Source organism: Homalodisca vitripennis, chromosome X (assembly GCF_021130785.1).
Source record: "Homalodisca vitripennis isolate AUS2020 chromosome X, UT_GWSS_2.1, whole genome shotgun sequence".
Classification (NCBI taxonomy): domain Eukaryota; kingdom Metazoa; phylum Arthropoda; class Insecta; order Hemiptera; family Cicadellidae; genus Homalodisca; species Homalodisca vitripennis.
Genome location: NC_060215.1, coordinates 85,275,861 through 85,297,850, shown reverse-complemented (window position 1 = coordinate 85,297,850; position 21,990 = coordinate 85,275,861).

Sequence of the window (21,990 nt, the reverse complement as noted above, 5' to 3'; positions counted from 1 at the left end):
AAGTAAGCAAGTTTAAAATACATTTTCAATGTTATTTTACATTTTTATAACGATAAAGAACATGTATGGTATCATGTTCGTTTTCTAAACCAATTTATTAAATAAAAACTCTTAATTATTGGAAAGAAGGCGATAAAATCTTTTTATCTAGTAAAATACTTCAAACAATTATGCAATTAAATACAACCTACATTATGATAAAATCCCAGTAATATTTAGCAAAGTATTTTGGTAAGTTTATTACAAATTTACTAAAATGAAGATGTGTTAGACCCTCGCGGCAGTAAGGGTGTCATAAATAACTACGCTAGTACTTAAGGGTTCACAATATTAAATTAAATACTAAATTTTATATGTCTTTTTTGAAAGGAAAACAAAATTTGCTATCATTGTGTGTTACACAAATAGAACACTACGTTTCGAATATTGGAATCTATCCTCTTCTTCAGGTATAATGTGCCTCTCATGGTTTGTGATTCTCAACATAGCTATAAACCTCAGGTATATATTTCAAATTATTTTAACCACCAAATTACTTAATTTTCTCTAATTTTAAATATTGATTTGTGCTGGCTTGATTTTGTATTCAGAATTTTTACACATAAAGAAGAGGAAGATTCAAATCTATGAAACGTAATGTATATCCCCCTGTACGGCTCAACGATAGCAAGTTTCCAAAATCCTGTTTTCCTTTCAAATCAACCATCGTCAATTATACATTTTAAACAAAGAATCAGTTTATATTTATAGGACATCAAAGTTTTATATATATATATATATATATATATACATTTTATATAACCAAATATACATTTATTTCAAAGCTTCTTTCGAAAGATCCTGTTAAAAAATCCTCGCTCTTTATCATATCACAATTTCTGGTTTGACCTTACAACTATAAGATTAAAGAATCTAACTCAAAAATCAACTAACTAAATTAAAGAATTAATTACTTGTAAATATTTATATCTTTTTGTGACAAATTCTTTTTATTTGCTCTGTGGATCTGTGACAACTGTTTTTATTCCAGGCAGTCTCGCAATTGTTGTATGCGTACATCATATAACCACATCTGCTAAATTAAAGCAAAGCAACTTGCTTGGGAAAATCTATCCGTGTGTAGAAACAGAAAGGTTTAAAACGAGATGACTAGTCTGTTAGTGATTTCGTAAACACGTATGATGGCTATCCCATTGGGAAAAGCAGCAAATTGCAAATACAAGCTATATGTTAAATATACTCTTTATTTTGCTATTGTGTAGTTTGTAATCTATTTTTTCCTCGCATTTAATACAATTTGTTTTCTATTTTTGTTACTTAGGAAAAGAATTGAGAAAGAATCCCTCATTGTACTTACTCACAAAAGAATATATGCTTCCGGACTGTTAGGGTATTCAGGAAGTGTAAGTTTGAAAGTAGGTACAGGAAGTGTAAGTTTGAAAGTAGGTACCACCTCCTGTCAAGATCCCATGTCAAATCCAACAACATGAGGAGGGATACCAGGCACTATAATATATCCTTGGCAGAATAGGTCACTAGCTCTGTTTCTGTCCATTCCAGTCAAAGCGGGGAGAGAACAGTACTATCTCATGTTTATTGTAACAACCCTTACAACTTTAGGAGCCCCAACCACTCCAACAGTCACCCTTTGCAGGAAAATAGTCTTGTATCTGTCCGCAACCAAACCGCACCGAACGTTTTTTTAAATATTTTATATATTGATTTAAAGTCCGTAGTTTGTATTTTTGTTTAAATTAGTCGATACCCGGTGCTCAAAATCTTTTGTACTGCTTTATAAGGCGATGATGATTTAACATTGAAACGCTCAGGGGCTAAGACATGAAATTTGACTACCAATCAATAGTTTTACCCCAATATCTCTTGGACATTCATTGTGTTTTCCAAATTCAAGAGACACGTGGGATTTTGCCGCAACCAGTGTAGGTTCAATTGGAAGGTGTAGCCAGAAGTGAGCCCTCCTGGATAGATCTCTCAGAATACTCTAGAAATAATCAACTTGTTCGATTCTTCTACACTTCCTACCGTAGGCATTGCTGCTATCACAAACTTTGTCCTATCCGGAGACCGAGAACAAATAACGTGTTCGTGTCCAAAACCAATTAGACTGTTTTTAGTTTCTTTTTATAGTAATTTCCTAAACCCAAAAACTGCAATATTTCTATTGAACAGATAAATTAATACAAAAATGTAATTGAGAAATATGTGCCGATTGCCAGTAATAAATAATTAGTTTAAGAACACCAGAATCGCTTAGCTTTACCTTATATTCTCCTAGCAATAACTAAGGCATGGCTTGTGGCACATGCTCCATTGAAAAACAGTCCATTGTGTGAGATTTAGACCTATTATAGTTATTCAGGTAAGTATTCGTCTGCTTGACTGTTATTTAAAATAAACGTTTCGTAATCTTTACTTAATTATTTACCGCCAGTAGACTAATATAATTGTACAGAGTTCTGATACCTTATACAGTTATTAGATATTCAGTTACGTTGTTAGAAGGGTTAACAAGATGCATACTATACTGATATGCTAGTTAGAAGTAATATTCGTAGAATGTTCTTATGCACTTTCTCCTCTTCCGAATTTCTGTTCACTAACACGAGTTATAGCAACTGGTAGTGAACAGAAACAGGAGGCGCAAGCACCTTGGTGGCGACTAGGGGAGCTGGGCTAGTAAATACGCAAGCGCAGTGACTACACTCAGCGACCAAAATGACCGCTCGTACATTCATCAAATTTAGTTACTCCTCGAATAAGTACTTTTCACTCAGCGTTTAAGTTAAATTCACATCTCACTAAACAAACCTCCATCCAAATAAGTGTCAAAAAGATTTTAATAGATTTTTTTACAATCTGCGATTTTATATATTATATTTATGAATAAGCACAAAAATTACTTTCATTTTCTAACAAACACCATTTTTATTTTAATACAAAGATCCTACAGGGAATTATGAAAATTACGACCAAAACATGATATAACTATAGCACAGAATATAACTGTTGACAATCACCCTCAGTGCGTTTTCTACGTAGCCTAAGGCGTAAACAACAACGAAGAATTAGCGCTAAAAGTATTAGTCATGGAGCCACAACGTCTCATATACAGTTAGCAATAGCCATCCCAATAACATCTACCATTTCTCGTTACGGGTGAATCACGAACAAATAACGATGAATGAGTTACTTCATGACAGCTAATTTTGTGTACACGCTGATCACATCTAAGTCTAATGAAGAAAATGTATTCGACTGCATTTTAATCTATGTTTTTCATATTTAAATCTATTTAATTAATATTTACTCCAACTCAGCCAATAGCTTGTAAAATAGTGTAATTTATTTTCATTTAGATAGTAAGATAGTTAGATATAAATTCATTGATTCACCACAAATTCACCACTTTGACAAGTAAGAATGAGAAATGTATACTAATGACCGCACCTTTGTAAAATATGCATTTCTAGCCTTCTGAAACCTAACACATTTTCCTAGCCTAACTCACGCTATTTAAATAAGTAAACAATGTGCTAATTGGTGTAGAACATAATTTTTTAACTGGACACGAATTGCTACTATTTATAAAATGTCTACCACAAAAAAGATCTCAAACACCGAGTCTTCTTACAGAAGGCATTTATGATGTCATTATTGATGTGGAAGATCTGCAACACGTGTACAGTACTCTGTCAGGGTCATTTGGGATGAGATCCATTGGCACCTGAACTTAGCGTGGAGGAAGCAGAGGCCGGTGCAGAGAGTATATGTAGTGCCGGAATCTTTCATACGATGCGGAATAGCCATACAGCAAAATAACCCAAAGAAAAGAGACCCCAAAATACTCCATTCCATAACCAATCCTTATAAAGCCTGCAAATTACAAGCATATGCCGACATATAAAGAAAATCTGAACTTATAGCATTATCAAATAGTGATTGCGGTCGGGCCCGGGTAGTTTCACATCCGCATACACGCAAGTGCCGGAGTAGCCCTAACCCTCTGCACTCGTGTGTCCGAGACGAATACCTGGTCCGGGCGCGGTTAGTTTCACATCTACACACATGCAAGTGCCGGGGTAGTCCTAACCCTCTGCACTCGTGTGTGGGAGTGTGTCCGAGACGAATACCTGGTCCAAGCCCGGGTAGTTTCACACCCACACACACGCAAGTGCCGGAGTAGTCCGAACCCAAGGCGCGTGGAATCTAACCCTCTGCACTCGTGTGTCCGAGACGAATATTTAGTCCAAGCCCACATACGCAATGGCCGGGTTAGCCCTAACGCTCTGTCGGGCAGAGATCTAACCAATGCGGCAGAGGTTATTACCAGAGATCTAATCAAACGTGTTAAGAGCTAAACTGAAGCAAGCCCAAGGAGGTACGCTCTCCTTGAAAGCACCCGTCGTCAGAGTCTTGAGTGGCTCCCCATGCGACCCCAGACCATTCAAGTTTGTATAAGCGAGAACACTCAGATAACTGCAGATACACGATTTGACGGAGAACATAACTTACGAAATGCTTTAAAGTACTTAGGTGACTGTAGATGCACAGTTATAAGAAGAACATAACTCCCAAAGTGCTTTAAAAGTACTTAAGTCACTTTCATTCAAACTACAGAGAATAGGACAGAAGAAAGTAAGAACCCCTTTTTTAAGTATATTTAAGTGAGAAGAAATTGACGATAAGTACAACCACTCCAATCGGAAGCCACGCTCTGTCTGTGCTTAATGGAGTAATTTTCCACATACGTGCGGAACAATTTCCTTCTAAAAAACCTTCTTATTGTCACCAACAATTTCAACAGAGGCGAACAGTGAAGAGTTCTGATAAAGAATGAAAGGTGGCATCGAACTCTGAAGAATAATGACAAGAATAGACCTGGCAGTCTTAAACGTTAGGAATAACGGTTCAAGATAATATAAGTCAAGAAGATCAGTAAATGGATTCTATTTTACTGGATTGCAATACTTCCATGGCAAATATAAAGTACCTAAAACACAATGTATATCCAGTTTACTGGTGTACACGTACTTTGCACAGTCCTGAGAAATTGGCCCTATGCTCAGGTATAGGATGACCCATAATTAGTGGATTCAGAATATCATACCTAGGTCGTTAAAAGGCTTCAGGGCCGCAAGACAGAAATTCAAGCACACTCAATTATGGAGCAAGTGCGCCACGTACGCCATACATTAGTACTCATTTTTCTTATGAACTGAATTAAGGATGACATTATCCTAACCATCTAGTAAGGGAACACGAGAATGGTCCAGTATTTCTGGGTACATTCTCCCAGATCTAATAATATCCATTAAATAAATTACCTATCTAATGAATATTGGTGTTTCCCAACCACTTGGTTAGGGTACACGAGAATGGCCCAGTAGATGTGGGGACATTCTACCAGATCTTATAAAAACTATTAAATAAATTATCTAACTTTACTATAAACTATTAAAATCTATCTAATGAATCTTGGTGTTTTCTAACCACCAAATTAGGGAACACGAGAATAGTCCAGTAGATCTGGGTACAGTTTTACATACTGATTACCCTGAGAAGGGGTGACCGAGTTTCTATTTAACTCGTAAATATGTTTTATAGTTATCGTAGCTACAAACATCTGACATAAAAAAATCCAGCAGGCAGCACTCGAAGGGGACCACGACAGGTGTAGCTCAGGACCTAATCCTGGAAACGTACCTAAGGAGGCTTGCATTAGACGGGATCACCCATATGGAAATACCCTAAAGAAGTATATGTTAAATATGCGAACAATCGCTGCTGATAGCACTGAGGGCGCTCTCAGAGTGGCGCAATGATTGCTGAATTAGGTGACTCCGAAGAGATCGATCGAGATCGTATTCACCAGATTCAGAAGAATCAACACCGCCTGGGTGCACTGGAAAGGCAAGCGCTACGATGTACCTCGGCTTGAAGCTTGACATCAAACTCACGTTCTGGAATTAGATTTAAACGCGTCAGACAAAGCATCATGAATAACTACCACCTTATTCGTATGATAAACATTTACGGATAGGTGGCGATGTTTGTCATGCACTCCGTACCGAGGTAGGGTGGTCTCAGCGAGACTAGAAGGATCTCTACAGACCCCAGATGTCGGTAAGAGGAAGTTATCCATTTAGTTAGTACTTAATGATCGGTATCAGAATTAGCTTTTTTATGGTTAGGATACCACTGCCATTGGTAAACCACTTCCACCAAAGCCCGAATACGCACAATAGTGGCAAAAACTACCACAGACAGAGAGACAGGAAGATTTGGCTGGACTGTCCGGATATCGGTGTCCTGCGAAATTTAGTGAAGTAGGAACACGGGAAGGAAATTTCTAACCGAACCAGTTCTTCGATATGCATTATAGTAAGAATGATCTTACAGATAGCACAAAGTTACTGAGCACATCTTCTGCAGAATGGCTGAAGAACAGAGAGGGCGTCTCGATATCGAACATTGGCCAACTCTCATCCGGAATTTATTGTCCCCGTTCCAAAAAGTAATTATTAGCGCATGATATAAATGGGATTTTGAAAACAAAGAGTTTTGACAAAGATAATGCAGCATAGGGGAGAGTGGGGGAATTGTGCGCACCTAAGGGAAAATATTTTTTCATATTTTTTTTAATGGCTTATTTTGTGTCATCCGTTACACACCAAAAGTTGAAGTGGTTATCATACTTATACACTGGTGTTTTTTTGAAAATAAAATACCCTAAGGCAAACTATGTACATTTATTTTTCTAAGAGTATGCAAGAGCGCACAATTGCCCGAACGTAGGGGTAATGGTACGCAGTGGGTTGGGTAATGGTGCGCGTTTTGAGCACATATCGGAATGTGGAATAAAAGTCACCATTTATAGTAAACACTTTATTATACAGTGTGTAAGTAAAACATTATAGTGAATAAAGTATAAAATGGTTATATAAAATGTTTTTGGTTACAAAGAGATATTTTTAATATGAAAGAGATAATTTTTTAAACAAAGAGGATAAAAATTATTTTAGTATTTACAGAATTCGCAAATAAAAGTCTTTAGCTGATTCTTTCATTGTGCATGCTGCGTGATACCACTTTCCGCACAATATACATCTGTACCACAGTTCCCTGTCTTTTTCCATGATCTCCACAAAAACCACACAACTCATTGGGGCGCCCCCCTCAACTGCGTCTAGATCGATTACACTTCTGTCTACATCGTCAAACTCGTCATCATTGCAGATGGCTGAAGGGTCTATGTCTGATTCATCTGATGTGTCCCAAACGCTTTTCTCTAGTTTGTGATAAGGCCTAACTTTGGTCTTTTTTACCTTACTGGCAGTAGGCCCATTGCTTTTATTAAGTTTAGGAGACAAAGCTAAACTTTGAACAACTTTCTGGTTTTTTTTTGGTCAGTCTCTTTTTTTTCAGTTCTTCTTTTAGTTTTTTCTTTTCTGCATTAGCTTCTAGTTTTATTTTAACTGGAGTGCTAGTTAGAATTTCTGAATGTTGTTTTTTCCCCTGGGTTTTTTTTCTGATTTGCAGGCTTATAAACCTTCTTATTTGAACTCAAGAAAGGAGCGTATGCCAGAAAGGAGTTGGAAGCTTTGGTCGATGTGCACGGTAACGGATCATCAAAAAGACTTGGTGCAATTGCAGTTGACTGAGGACTTCCGAAAGTTGATGGTGTTGACACTTGACTTGTGGAAGGGAGTGTTTTTTCTGGACAAACAGTGATCCTAGTTGGTGTAGGCATTTCATGCTCTGGAACTCCTTCTACTGGAGGGATAGGCAAGTCGCGCATTTCAGCCATTCCGTTGTCAAAAAACTTATCAGGGTTGAAAGGGAAAATCCCAGCAGAACGGAAGCCTGACGCAGCATTAGACATGGTAAGCTACCTTTATAAAAGCTTGATTAAGGAGTCCGGCAACATCATACTCGGTTATCTTCTCATGACCGGATCGCATTAGATGAAGATCATATTCTCTATACAAGGCGTTTTTGTCAATGGACCGAAAAAAAGTCAGGTCCAGTGGCTGAAGCCGATGGGGACGTGTGAGGGGGCAAAGATATCATATGAATGTTGCTGTCTTTGCAAAACTTGTAGGCCGGTATGGATATATGACTGTTGTGATTGTCCAGGATTAGAAGAACAGGATCCTCGGGTGTAGGGGAGGTGTGAGTGTTTTTTAAAGTGAGCTAGCCACTCCAAAAACCAGCTCCGAGTTTGTCCAGCCGTTGTTAGAGAGGCAGTAAAGTGCACCATGTGGTCCATTCACTTGAAGGTTGGGGGTCATTCTTTTGCGTGGATATATCAGCATTGGTGGGATGTAGTGGCCACCAGCACTTACACAAAAAACTGCTGTGATTGTTCTTCCCCTTTCCCCTGAAGTAGCCCCACCTACTCTTTTAGCACCCTTTAGTGCCAACACTTTTGGGCACTTCTTTTGGACGGTTGTTATACCGGTTTCGTCCTGATTGTACGTACGGTGGGGGTCTATTTCAAATTTATGTATCACTGCTTTTCAAGTTATCAAAAAAAATCTTAACCTCTTGCTCATTGAACGCTGAAATTCTGTTAAGACTTGTGTTTTCAGGCTGGCGTAACTTCAGGTTTGTGTGTTGCGTTTCAAGTAGCTATATAACCAGTCTTTGCCTGCCAGACAAGTTTCTTTGTTGAAAGAGTGCTTAAGACCATTGTCTTCAGCAAATCTGTAGGCAATTCGGCGAAGCTCTTTGGGTGTTAAACCATAAAAAAGACTACTTAGCAGCAAAACAAATTCACTAAGTTCAGCTTCCGTCTCTGCCCGGGAAAATAGTTTTCCGACCTAATCGAAGATTGACGTCTCTTAGGCCTATTGGTTCCTGAACGGCAAGGTATTTTCGTAAGGTCGGCCTCTGGAATGTTGAAACTTCTTCCGACTTCTCTGATTTTCCTTTTCTCTTCTTTGGACAGCCCGCAAAGCATTTTTTTAGGTCATCTGGCGAGTACTTTAGGCGATCACCCCTTTCGAATGTAATTTCTCGCATCTGAGAACAAAACCACGAAAAAACAAAGATTAGGCAAACCTTTGTATATAAGCGTGTGAGGGGGAATCATGCGCGCAAAACGCGTACCATTACCCGACTGCGACCATGTGCGAATAAACCTAACCTAAAATATGCAACTGAACTAATCTAAAGACCAATCATATACCGAAACACGCGTAAATTAACGTAGTTTAAGACTATGTACAGATTATTTAGATTGGAGAAATGATGTAGGCTTACCTTCTTATTTCCTGATGAGAGAAAATTATAAGAAAATCACGATAAACACTTCTTTCACTCTCACTCATTAACAACTGCCAGTGGCGCGCCGGGTGTTTGTTGTCTAGTAGTTCGCATAGCAACCGCTAGGTGCAGCACTTATCAGACATCGGATTACTATGTCCGTTTGTCTCAAACAGTGATGCGCACTATTACCCACTGCGCAGAATTACCCCACTCTCCCCTATATGTGTTTATGAATTATTATGCTATAGCTGAATCTATTCTTGAATATGGTCTAAGGACAAGCTAGGAACTCTCGTGAAGTAATGCAGTAAAGGAAAAAATCCCAAGAGGAATTAATGACTGATACCCGTGGCATTTTAATACGTGACAGTTCCACTCAACACTGATTTATACAAAGGATTAATGGTGCTTTACAAATTTCTGTCATGCATGCAAAGATGTTCAAAAGTTTATTTCAAATGTTTTAAATATAGTATTCGTTTCTTTAAAAAATCAACGGTTAGTGGGAAGTACAGCAAATAAAAGAAAGTGGGGAGAGCAAAGTTGTTATTATTCATTCCAGGCATACTGCAAGGTTCATGAGCTTCAAACGAGAAACGATTTCCCTATTAATAATTGTATAAAGCATTAATGATAATGATATATTTTATGAATAGAATGAGAATTAATTAAAACACGACTTTCAAAAACAAAGGGTTTACGAATAATGGTAATTATTTTCTTAATAGAATTTCGATTATTAATTATATATTCGTAAATTTTCTCTGGAAGATAGTTGAGAGTAGAATAGTTGCCTCCAACATGACGATCACTGACTATCATTTGCCTCTGAAGTAATCAGAAAATCTCTTCCAAACTATCGCACCAAATAACTTTATAAACGTTTTTGTTAGAAAGTTAATAAATGTAAGTTAGTAGAGAACAATTTAAACAACAGAGAACAACATTTAAACTAGACAATTACTGTAAAAGAGTCACTACAGAATCTTTGCCAATCAAGTAGTTATAATTATTGCAATAGTAATTTTAAGAGACTACTAAAACGGACATTAAAAAAAAACTTTATATTAATAGCTTTGCTTAACATGGACAGATACGAAAATGATGATCATTTGTTTGCTAATCTATCATCTATTGGAAATTGGAACGATGTTTCCCCTTTTGCAAAGTTCAAATTTCGATGTCATTTTAAATGCATTATTAAAATCAGCTTAGTCAGTGGAATCAGAATTCGTTCAAGTCATAGAAATGTTAACCAATCATATCAAAGGTCACTGATAGAATATCATTTTAACTGATGTTTGTGATGAATTAAGCCAAATTCAAATCCCAATAAAGTTTTATTATTATTAAACCCCTACACGTATCCGTGGAGTGACATATTATAAAACTCAAGATAATTAAGTAAATATAACAACAACAAAAAACAAATCATTAGATTTCTTGACTAGGACTAACTACAAACTAAATGCACTACTAGTGGACGAATGACGAAACTAACGAATACAGTGATCAAACGACGTCTCTTGTAAGTTACTATCTAAAAACTTTAATATTGGATTATATTTTTAATATGAGTTTTTACTAATAATATAATTTTAAGCAATTTAAATTGAAAGTTTACCCTGTTTTAAACAAAACTATCGGGTTAGTTTAATTGGCGGCGAGGAGTAAGCAAAAAGTAAAATGAACGGCTCTTTTACGGCCTGCGATCACTTGTTCTTTAGAATGTCGGTTTTAAAACCGAACTATTCATATATAGTTCAGAGTACACATTATTCATAGTTATCGATTGCACGAATCCTGACCAACATTGATTCATACCATACATCTCCGGTCTGTTTTAGATTATTACTGGAATTACGGTAAGTTCATAGAATGTTTCTCTAGGGTCACTAAGTAATGCCAGAGAGTACCCGTTCGTTAGTTTAAGGAAACGCAGCGACTTTATACAAGATTAAAGGAACTAGGATAAAGAGCCAGTACAGCTGAAGAAGATTATAAAAGATGTGGCAAATCTCTGGTAATCTATGAGAAGAAAGATGATTTAAACTATACAAATACAAAAAGTGTGTTAGAAGATGAAAAGCTTAGAGGATATATATGTATATTTATATTGCAATCGGAGAAATACTGCAAGACAATACAGAGGTGGATCAAAGAAACAATGTCTAAAAAGGAGACAATTTGAACCGCCGAAGAAAAAAGTCTACAATAGCTTCTGGTCAGGAAGAATTAATGCCAAGGTATAGGCGCATTGGTCATATGTATCTGAATTGGACTGAGTTTTAGTGATGAGTAACTTATAAAGACGAAGGTGTGGTTTTGAGCCATACCCAAACAGATAGCTCAAAAAGTCGGAGATTCTATATCGCAGGAGAGAAGATATGTGTAAACATTTTGTATCTAGCTAAGGCTACGGAATAGGTCACTGCGTCACCTAGAATTGGCGGAAGCTGTAGGTGGATGAAACCTAATTAAGTATGTTATATCTCACTAAGCCCGTGGAACATGTCTCTGCCTCAACTAGGATCGATAGAAGCTGTAGGTGGATGAAACCTAAATAAGTATGTTGTGTCGGGCTAAGGCATTAGAATACGTCTCCGTGTCACCTAAGATTGAGGGAAGCTGTATGTATATGTAACCTAAATAAATATGTTGTATCTCACTAAGGCTGTGGAATATGTCTCTATGTCACCTAGGTTTGATGGAAAGTGTAGGTAGATAAAATGAAAATAAATATGTTGTGTCAGGCTACAACTTTGGAGTATGTCTCTGTGTCATCAAGGATTGGCGGAAGCTGGAGGTGGATGAAACATAAATAAGAATGTTGTTTCTGGCTAAGACTTTGGAATATATCTCTGTATTATCTAGGATTTATAGAAGCTGTAGGAGGATGAAACCTAAATAAGTTGTGTCTGGCTAAAAATTTGATGTCTTTGTATCCACTAGTAATAGTGGAAGCTTGAGGTGGGTGAATCCTTATTAAGTATGTTGTGTTAGGGCAAACCTCTGAAATATATCTCTGTGTCACGTAAGATTGACCGAGCTGTAAGAAGATGAAACCTAAATAAGTATGTTGTGTCTGGCTAATACTTTAGAATATGTCTCTGCCATCTAGGATTGGTATAAGCTGTAGGTGGATGATACCTAAATAATTATGTATGTCTGGCTAAAGCTTAAAATGTGCTCTGTCGCATCTAGGATTGATGGAAGCTGTTGGTGGATAAAACCTAAATAATCATATTGTGACTGGCTAATGCTGTGGGTATGCCTCTGTCTCGCCTAGGATTGATGGAAACTGTTGGTGGATGAAACCTAAATGAGCATATTGTGTCTGGCTAATGCTGTGGGTATGTCTCTGTCTCACCTAGGATTGATGGAAGCTGTTGGTGGATGAAACCTAAATGAGCATATTGTGTCTGGCTAATGCTGTGGGTATGTCTCCGTATCACCTAGGATTGATGGAAGTTGTTGGTGGGTGAAACCTACATGAGCATATTGTGTCTGGCTAATGCTGTGGGTATGTCTCCGTATCACCTAGGATTGATGGAAGCTGTTGGTGGATGAAACCTAAATGAGCATATTGTGTCTGGCTAATGCTGTGGGTATGTCTCCGTATCACATGGAAACTGTTGGTGGATGAAACCTAAATAAGCATATTGTGACTGGCTAATGCTGTGGGTATGTCTCTGTCTCACCTAGGATTGATGGAAGTTGTTGGTGGGTGAAACCTACATGAGCATATTGTGTCTGGCTAATGCTGTGGGTATGTCTCCGTATCACCTAGGATTGATGGAAGCTGTTGGTGGATGAAACCTAAATGAGCATATTGTGTCTGACTAATGCTGTGGGTATGTCTCCGTATCACCTAGGATTAATGGAAACTGTTGGTGGATGAAACCTAAATAAGCATATTGTGACTGGCTAATGCTGTGGGTATGTCTCCGTATCACCTAGGATTAATGGAAACTGTTGGTGGATGAAACCTAAATAAGCATATTGTGACTGGCTAATGCTGTGGGTATGTCTCTGTCTCACCTAGGATTGATGGAAACTGTTGGTGGATGAAACCTAAATGAGCATATTGTGTCTGGCTAATGCTGTGGGTATGTCTCCGTATCACCTAGGATTGATGGAAACTGTTGGTGGATGAAACCTAAATGAGCATATTGTGTCTGGCTAATGCTGTGGGTATGTCTCTGTCTCACCTAGGATTGATGGAAGCTGTTGGTGGATGAAACCTAAATGAGCATATTGTGTCTGGCTAATGCTGTGGGTATGTCTCCGTATCACCTAGGATTGATGGAAACTGTTGGTGGATGAAACCTAAATAAGCATATTGTGACTGGCTAATGGTGTGGGTATGCCACTGTCTCGCCTAGGATTGATGGAAACTGTTGGTTGATGAAACGTAAATAAGCATATTGTGACTGGCTAATGCTGTGGGTATGTCTTTATCTCACCTAGGATTGATGGAAGCTGTTGGTGGATGAAATCTAATTAAATATGGTGGAATCAACAACGTCCAGGAATCAACAACTCTTCGTGATCGTTCTTTTCGTGTTCTTTTGTCGTGATTGACCAATCATCGAACACCGATCCTGTGAATTACATGCACTGATGAACGTGGACAAGATGACTGACTATTATAATAGTAATGAGGGGTTTGAATTCATGATCCTACTACCCTTCAACGGAACACGTTTGGCCATTTCTCTTAGAAATAGCTCCAACAACACACGTCTCCAAGATAAGTAATTAGCCTATCTCTAAGCTGAGATTCACTTCAAGCATAGTGAATTATATTTTAACGCTGCAATTGTGGATAAAACGTTTCTCGTTGGAAATCCAAACGATTTCCATTGTTAGCTGGAAGGAATGAGGGCAAGTCATGCTTAGGGCCGTACTCAGCCTTGGCGGGGCCCGTCATGTCCCGCGTTCGTCGACACGGACCCTTCAAAAAATACGTGTGGTAGGGCCTGACCCGGGGCCCCCTGAAGGCTCGGGCCCCGGCAAAAATGTCCGAAAAACCGGTCTGAGTATGGGCCTCGCATGCCATAAGAATTCGTGCGTCGGAATGCCGACCCTTGACTTACAAAATCTAACTACTTGAGTTACCAGCTCTGTATGAAGATTCTAAGAACTCCTACTACATGAATGTCGGGATTATAGTTCTCGATTAGGGCGAACAGGTTCTCATTGTAGAGCTCCCACAATTTAACTTTCAAGAACTAATTATCTTTTGAATTTTTTTATCGCTTTTATGTTGAATCCATTTTATCCTTCGTTGATTTGGTTTAAGCTTCTTAACTACGATACAATACGTTAGTAACAGCTGGATACTATGACGAATGTTTTTACCCGACGCATTGAACGTAATGGCGATGACAGTGAAATTTGGCCTGGCTACGGATGTAATTACGATCGAGTTGTTGACCCACATCATTGGTGGTGGAGGAAAGTATGCGTTGGCCAAACTGCAATCGGCCAAGGACAGGATGAACACAAACAGGCACACAAGTGGTGGCGGGAAAATGCGGCTTGGCGTAAATCAAAACTGAGATCACGGTGAGTGCAGCCGACTACGTCCAGAAGAGAGCGTCAGACACATGCGGTGATGGCGGGAAAATGCCGTCAAGAGGCCGCGATATCTCCAACTCGCAAGGGAACATGTGCGTGTGTACGGATTGATCCAAATTTTGTGCACACAACAGCAATCTTTGACACCATGAGAAAGGAAAGGTCGAATGAGAAAATCAGTAGCGTAGTATTTACTTTCTTTTGGGGCAGAAAAATGGGTCATTGCATGGAAAAAAGACTATACACATACATCCTGTTTACACAATTCGAATAAAAGTCATCACATTTAATACTAAACTCGGATTCTAGACTCATGGTCCATATGAAACACGATGTAGTCATGTTCTGTTCAATGGTATTAATTTCATAAGTTTGGGGTAAATCACACGATCGCTTTTGACTCAGTTAACAGCTTCATACAATAAGCAGAAAGCGATCTTAGTCTTTTTCTAAATCGGTAAAGTTACTAGACGTATATTATGTGAATCAATGACATGCTATTGCCGTATTATTAGAAAATTAAATTTAGTGACAATATAATAGGGCAAGAAAACAATCTGATTCGTTGTTCGCTCAGCGCTAAATTACTTGACTAATTCGAAACATGCGCACGCAAAACAGTTTCTCTTGTTATAATGCTCTCTATATCTCTATATAAATATAGTGATCTCTATATTTCACATGTCATAGCTTCCGAGCCCCTGCAGTGTGCACAATTGGAAATCACTATGTTCAAAAACGTGTGCATTGCTAGTAAACAAAACGTGAAATATTACAGTTGTTGGAAATTATTATTATTGAAATTGATAGTTGAAATTTGAAATTATATTTAGATTCCAACACATTATCTTCAGTTCCAGTTTTTCTTTCGCTTATTAACACTTAGTTTTTAAAAAATTCACAAATAACTAATTAAGACTTGTACACTGGTGATATTTTAATCAAAACCATGCTTTTGATAAATAGCACAGCACATCTAATTACAGTATGTTTAATTTAATTTCCCATATGATATTATTTAAGAGTGTTTATCCCCGACACAATGATCGCTCACGAAATAAACCGCAATAAATTCTCATACTTTTTCCGTCAGCCGACTGGTGGTGTGAAGGAGGAAATGAGGAATGTAATGGCACGTCTTTGTTTCCATCTCCTACCGTGCTGGACTTATAAAAATACCAAATATGCATTTACATAATATGTTTATTGCAGTTTGTACACGATATTTTTAATTTAAATTATTGCATTGAGTAAATAAAATAAAAATTAAAATAGTTCTAAAAAATAATAGACAATACCAATAATTCTAATCCATACCAAATTATAAAACGTAAGATTAATATTTTAAAGAAAACGGACTCGTTCGTGTAGATTTCAATAAACTATAAAACGCGACTTTTGTCGTTAACTGTGAAATGTAAATGCTTTTTATCAAATTTGCATGACTAATATTTAACACCAAACAAAATTTCCTAACTATTAATAAATTTATAGTTGATGTATGTTTCAATAAAATCCCATGAATTATTTTCCAATTTCAAACGTAAGTATACATGATTCTTATTCCAATTATAGGTATACAATTTGTTTTAAATTCTCAGACATGTCATGTAGGATTTGTAAAAAATCCCATATAAGGATTTGTAACATTTATTTCAATACATATGGGGATGAGAATACAATATACATACTCGAAAATGATTATAGTTTGATAGTAAGAATAACCATAAAGATATACTTACAGAAAAACTAATTTTAAGTAACATAATATAAACTTACAAACCAGAAAAATCCTGAAAACACTTTGAATGTGGCGACTTCAATAAAGGCAATAAATTATGCGGTGTTCAGTACACAAAACAATCCTACCAGGACTAAAATATGTCTCTATTGATAAATAAAAATGTTTTAAAGAACCATTGTTTGAAAACTCATCTCTTTGTATCCCAGTAATATTACTCCCTTCCTATGAGTGCAACATACCACACTCAAACTCTTAGCTTAGGTACACTAAAATAGAATATATCCTCCCACGTCCTTGACAACTTACACTAGGAAGATAAACGATTCATTTAATTTTTGCAAATGAGAAATGTGAAATCCTTAGAAAATGGTGTGCAAAATGACGGTAAAAAATGTTGATATATTTGATTTGTAAGAGCTAATTCGAGTACAATATCAAGGTATCGCGTTTGTTTAGCATAACTCAAGAAAAGTGTTGGTAACAGATAGAGATAACCTCTGAACTGACTAGACGCTACGTAAATTCAAAGTATTGTTGGAAAGCTCGGGTCTTTGACTTTAGAACTGCAATATTTCGGAAGAAACACTCATCCTGAGCATTCCACAGTTTCAATTCTCGTAGTCCTATATCTATCTACAGATCGTAGTTCCTTCCTTTTGTAATAATCATTTACCGTTTATTTTATTTTTATACTAAAATACGTAAATGGAAAGACCTTTACAGGAAAGTTCATAAACGTCTTGTTTCAAATTTAAGTACACAAGTTCTTTAAACGGTAAGTGATTATTAAAAAAAAATAAGTTAGAAAATGGTAGGTGCTCATTTACTGGCATTATGTAAGAAGGACTTTATACCAGACATGTAACCTGTAGTATAACTTGACGAATAAAATATCATTATTATTATTACCAAAAGGTCAAACACAACGAGTATGACTGAATAGATTTATGATAAGTGAATGCTTGGTTACAAGAATAAACTAAAATAGTAAGAAAAGAGTATTTATATTCATGAATAGTAAGTGTTCATTTACAATTATAAAGGATAAGTCAATCAGCTATCATAGTAATTATATTAAAAAAAAGCTTACTTAAGCACGGCGACCACTACGACCGGCTCACTCCGTCCAACCTTTACCCACTACGACCGGCCCGGCACAGCCCGGCCCAGCTCACTCCGGCGAACCTTCGCCCACCGACCCAACCCAGCCCGACCCGGCTCACTCCGGCCAACCTTCCCCCACCGGCTCGGCCCAGCTCGGCCCGGCTCACTCCGGCAAACCTTCACCCACTGCGGCCGGCCCGGCCCAACTCACTCCCGCAAACCTTCGCCCACCGACCCAACCTAGCCCGGCCCGGCTCACTCCGGCCAACCTTCGCCCACCGGCTCGGCCCAGTACGGCCCGGCTCACTCCGGCCAACCTTCACCCACTGCGACCGGCCCGGCCCAGCTCGGCTTACTCAAGCCAACCTTCGGCCACCGCCACCGGCCCGGCTCACTCTGGCTTTTCCGATCTGCCTCCGCGCATTGCGAAATGTACCTGCGTACATTTAATTGTGTTTCGACTTCATAAAAAGGCCAAGCCGGTCGCAGTGGGCGGGTGTCCATTTGGTTACGTGTATCTTGACATCCTACAAACACCGGGCCGGGCCGGTCGCAGTGGCCGCTTTGCTTTACTTGAATGAACTATCAGTCAAATAGCATAAACTAATCAGATTAAATTATAGTAAGTTTTCTGCTAGGAGAAACAACGAGATTTCGAATATACTTGATTCATAAGCAGTATGTGTTCAGTTAAAAGAATTACGAGAAAACAAATGGTGAGTATAAACTAATTAGATGTATAATTAGTAAGTGTTCAGTTACAAGAATGCAAGTCTATAATATAAAAATGAAACTGTTCGTGTGTAACAGCATCACTCACAAACGGCTGGACGGATTCGCCTAATTTTTTTTTAATTTGTTCGTCTTGATCTGTAGAAGGTTATAGGATACTTTTTATCCCTTTCCCGATTCAGGATTCCGCCCCACTGGTTACAGAAATACCCGTAAGAAATGCATTGCAGCAAACATATGTTATTAAGTGAAAGAGTCTTTTCAAATTTTTAATCAGCTGTTCTTTGTAAACATATATAATGCGACAAAAAATATATTTATATATAAATTTCTTTACACTTATAGTTTTAAAGCATAGAGTAAGCTTAAGAGAAACGACAAATTTTGTTTAAACTGTTTCTGCAATCATAATATATAAAAATGAATGTTTGTGTGTTTGTCCTTTATAGACTCAGAAACTATTGGACCGATCACTATGAAAATTTGTATTTTTCTATGTAGAAGGTTTATACGCAATGCCCATTGATGTAACTAACCACCAGGTTTACATCATCTGTACTGCAAGATATAAAAGTTATCAAAGCGCCTGCACATTATAAACTGCAATTACAACACAGTAGTTACGTATATTAAAATATCCAAACACTATTTGAAGGCAAAGAAATATACGGGCAAAGCTTAAGAGACGCGTGCGAAGCCGCGGGAAACAGCTAGTATAGACTAAAAATAAAAAGGTGCATAAATAGTATAACATTAGCAAATAGTGACTGTGGTTGGGCTCAGGTAGTTTCACACCCACACACACACAAGTGCAGGGGATTAGGACCGGCCACATTTACGCCCTATTAGTTAGTTAGAAAACCATAGCGAGAAAAATTATACTAAACAACGTACAATGCACTGGAATTGTAAGACTATTGCTCAGCCATGAGTCTAAGACGTTACTGAATAATACGTGACAGCAAATAGCAGGTGCCGGGTTGGTCCCAACCCTCTGCGCTCGTGAGTGTGGGGGTGCGTGCGTACGAGAAGACCACGTGGACATTCAGCACAAACCCTATTTGCTTATATTATAAATGCTTAGTTACAAGACTGGACGAGAAGTAAAATAACGATTATAGACTAATCTTCCAATTCATTAATAGTATGTGTTCAGATACAAGAAATGCGATAAAATAAATAGCAAGCACAGACTAACTAGACATATACATAGTAATTGTTCAGTTTACAAGATAAACGAGACAATTACAATTAGCGAGCGTAGACTAACTAAATTCATAAATAATAATAAGTGTTGAATTACAAAAACTGAACAGAAGTCAAGTAGCGAGAGTATCTAGACATCAGATCAACAAATAGTAAGTTTCAGTTTAAAAATTACAAGAAACAAATAGCGAGAATAGACTAATTTTAATTATAATTAGTGAGTTCAGTTACAAGAATGTCGAGATAACAAATAGCGAGCGTAGACTGATTAGGTTCATAAATAGTAAATGTTGAGTTACAAAAACTGAACATAAGTCAAATAGCGAGAGTATAGACATCAGATCAACAAATAGTAAGTTTCAGTTTAAAAAATTACAAGAAACAAATAGCGAGAATAGACTAATTTAAATTATAATTAGTGAGTTCAGTTACAAGAATGTCGAGATAACAAATAGCGAGCGTAGACTGATTAGGTTCATAAATAGTAAATGTTGAGTCACAAAAACTGAACAAAAGTCAAATATAGCGAGCATTGACCAATCAAATTCATAAATGGCAAGTGGTCAGTTACATTACTGAACTGGAAGTCAAATGCGAACCTAGACTAGATTCATATTAGAAACTGCTTTACATTTTACAAGAATGGGTAAGGTCAATCAGTGTCCATAGATAGAACCTTTAGTTATATAATGTGCAAAAACCTTAATATCTATATATTAAGCTCTTACATTGTCTATTTATTGCTCTATAGCAGGTAATTAATATTAAGGATCGTCATTATTACAATAGAAGAAGAATTGGAGAAGGGGATAAGTATTTTAACGTTTAAGCTCTGAATCCATTCGCGATTGCATTCCATTTCCAATTCAATAGTGAACTCTCTTAACTTGCAGAAGTTCATTCATTCTTAAGTGTTCAGTTACACAAGAAGTCAAATAATGATCATAGATCAATCAGATTCATAAATGGTAGCCTATGTTAAGAATTTATTTTTATTTAAGTTTTCCGTCTCAAACAACAGTCAGTTTACATTAGAATTCACCTGCATGTGACCGCAGCTCCGGCTCGAAATGGTACCACTAGAAGTCATTAGTCAACCCAACAAGAGAGCTGTAAGTTTAGTGGGGGGGGGGGGGGAGAATGGTAACACAAGTCAATATTTTCACCAGTCTTTTCGTCTGCAGAAAAGTAGATCTTTTTACATAAACGTTTTTACCACGACCTACTTCGATAATTAAAGTAATATGGGCAACCAAGCTTAAATCATAATTAGGTGTCAACTCTTACAAGCACCTATAATAAGCACCGACATCAGCCTTCGAACGAATGCTATTATTGTGACACATTATTTAGTAGTTTTATTAGTAGTGCGTTTTAGTTATATTATATGTGAGAAAGTTCGCAATCGAGCATGCAACACGAGATACGGCTTGATAATATAACCTACTATCTATCAATTTGTACTTGTTAGGGTGGAAAATCCCAAACACAATTTTTATTTACATTCCAATGAGAGATGACTAAGCTCACCATCATCGTCTAGAGTCGTCAATCAATATTTTACGTGCATAGAAGAGAAATAATAACACGCCGTGGTGGGGCTATGTGGTTTTTATCTTCATAAAAATATCTCCCTATAGTTTAGGGAGGATTTTTCCAGACTTCATTGAAGGGAAGATGTTTTGTAAATTTCTTAAACAAGAAAATCAATATAGATATTTCTTAAAAATAAACCTCACGTTACAGGATTAGTCGGAATGGACCAAAACTAATAAATAACCATTCCAACAATTGATAAAATCCCATAAATAACCTGTACTAAAGCGCCCTTTCATATCAGGTCAAGCGAACAACATCTATATAAGTCCCATCGAATTTTAAATTAAAGAAATGTTTTTTTTTATTTGAAATTAGCTCTAGTAAATTAAAAACTTAATTGAAATTACTCAACTTGAAGCCCCTTAAAATCGTTTTAAGTATGCAGTAAATTGATGGACGAAGTCAAGTGGCATTACTAGTGGACACAAAAACATTTTCTGTTCGGCGTGTTGAGTTAAATCCTAACTGTTAATTTTGTTAATTGTAATACCTTTTAAAAATACGATGGTAGTTAATAACCGTTGTTATGTAAAGGTATAGGTTAGTAACTATACTGAACAAGTTAATAGGCGTTTCTATTAGCCTACATTGGGTAAAATATATGTGAACACTGAATTCACTACTCAGTATGAGAATCTACGAAACTGTTCAAGGGCCAGATCGGTAAGTAACAAATTGATATCTTAAAAATTGGAATCCTCTAATTCGATTTTATATAACAATTCCTTTCA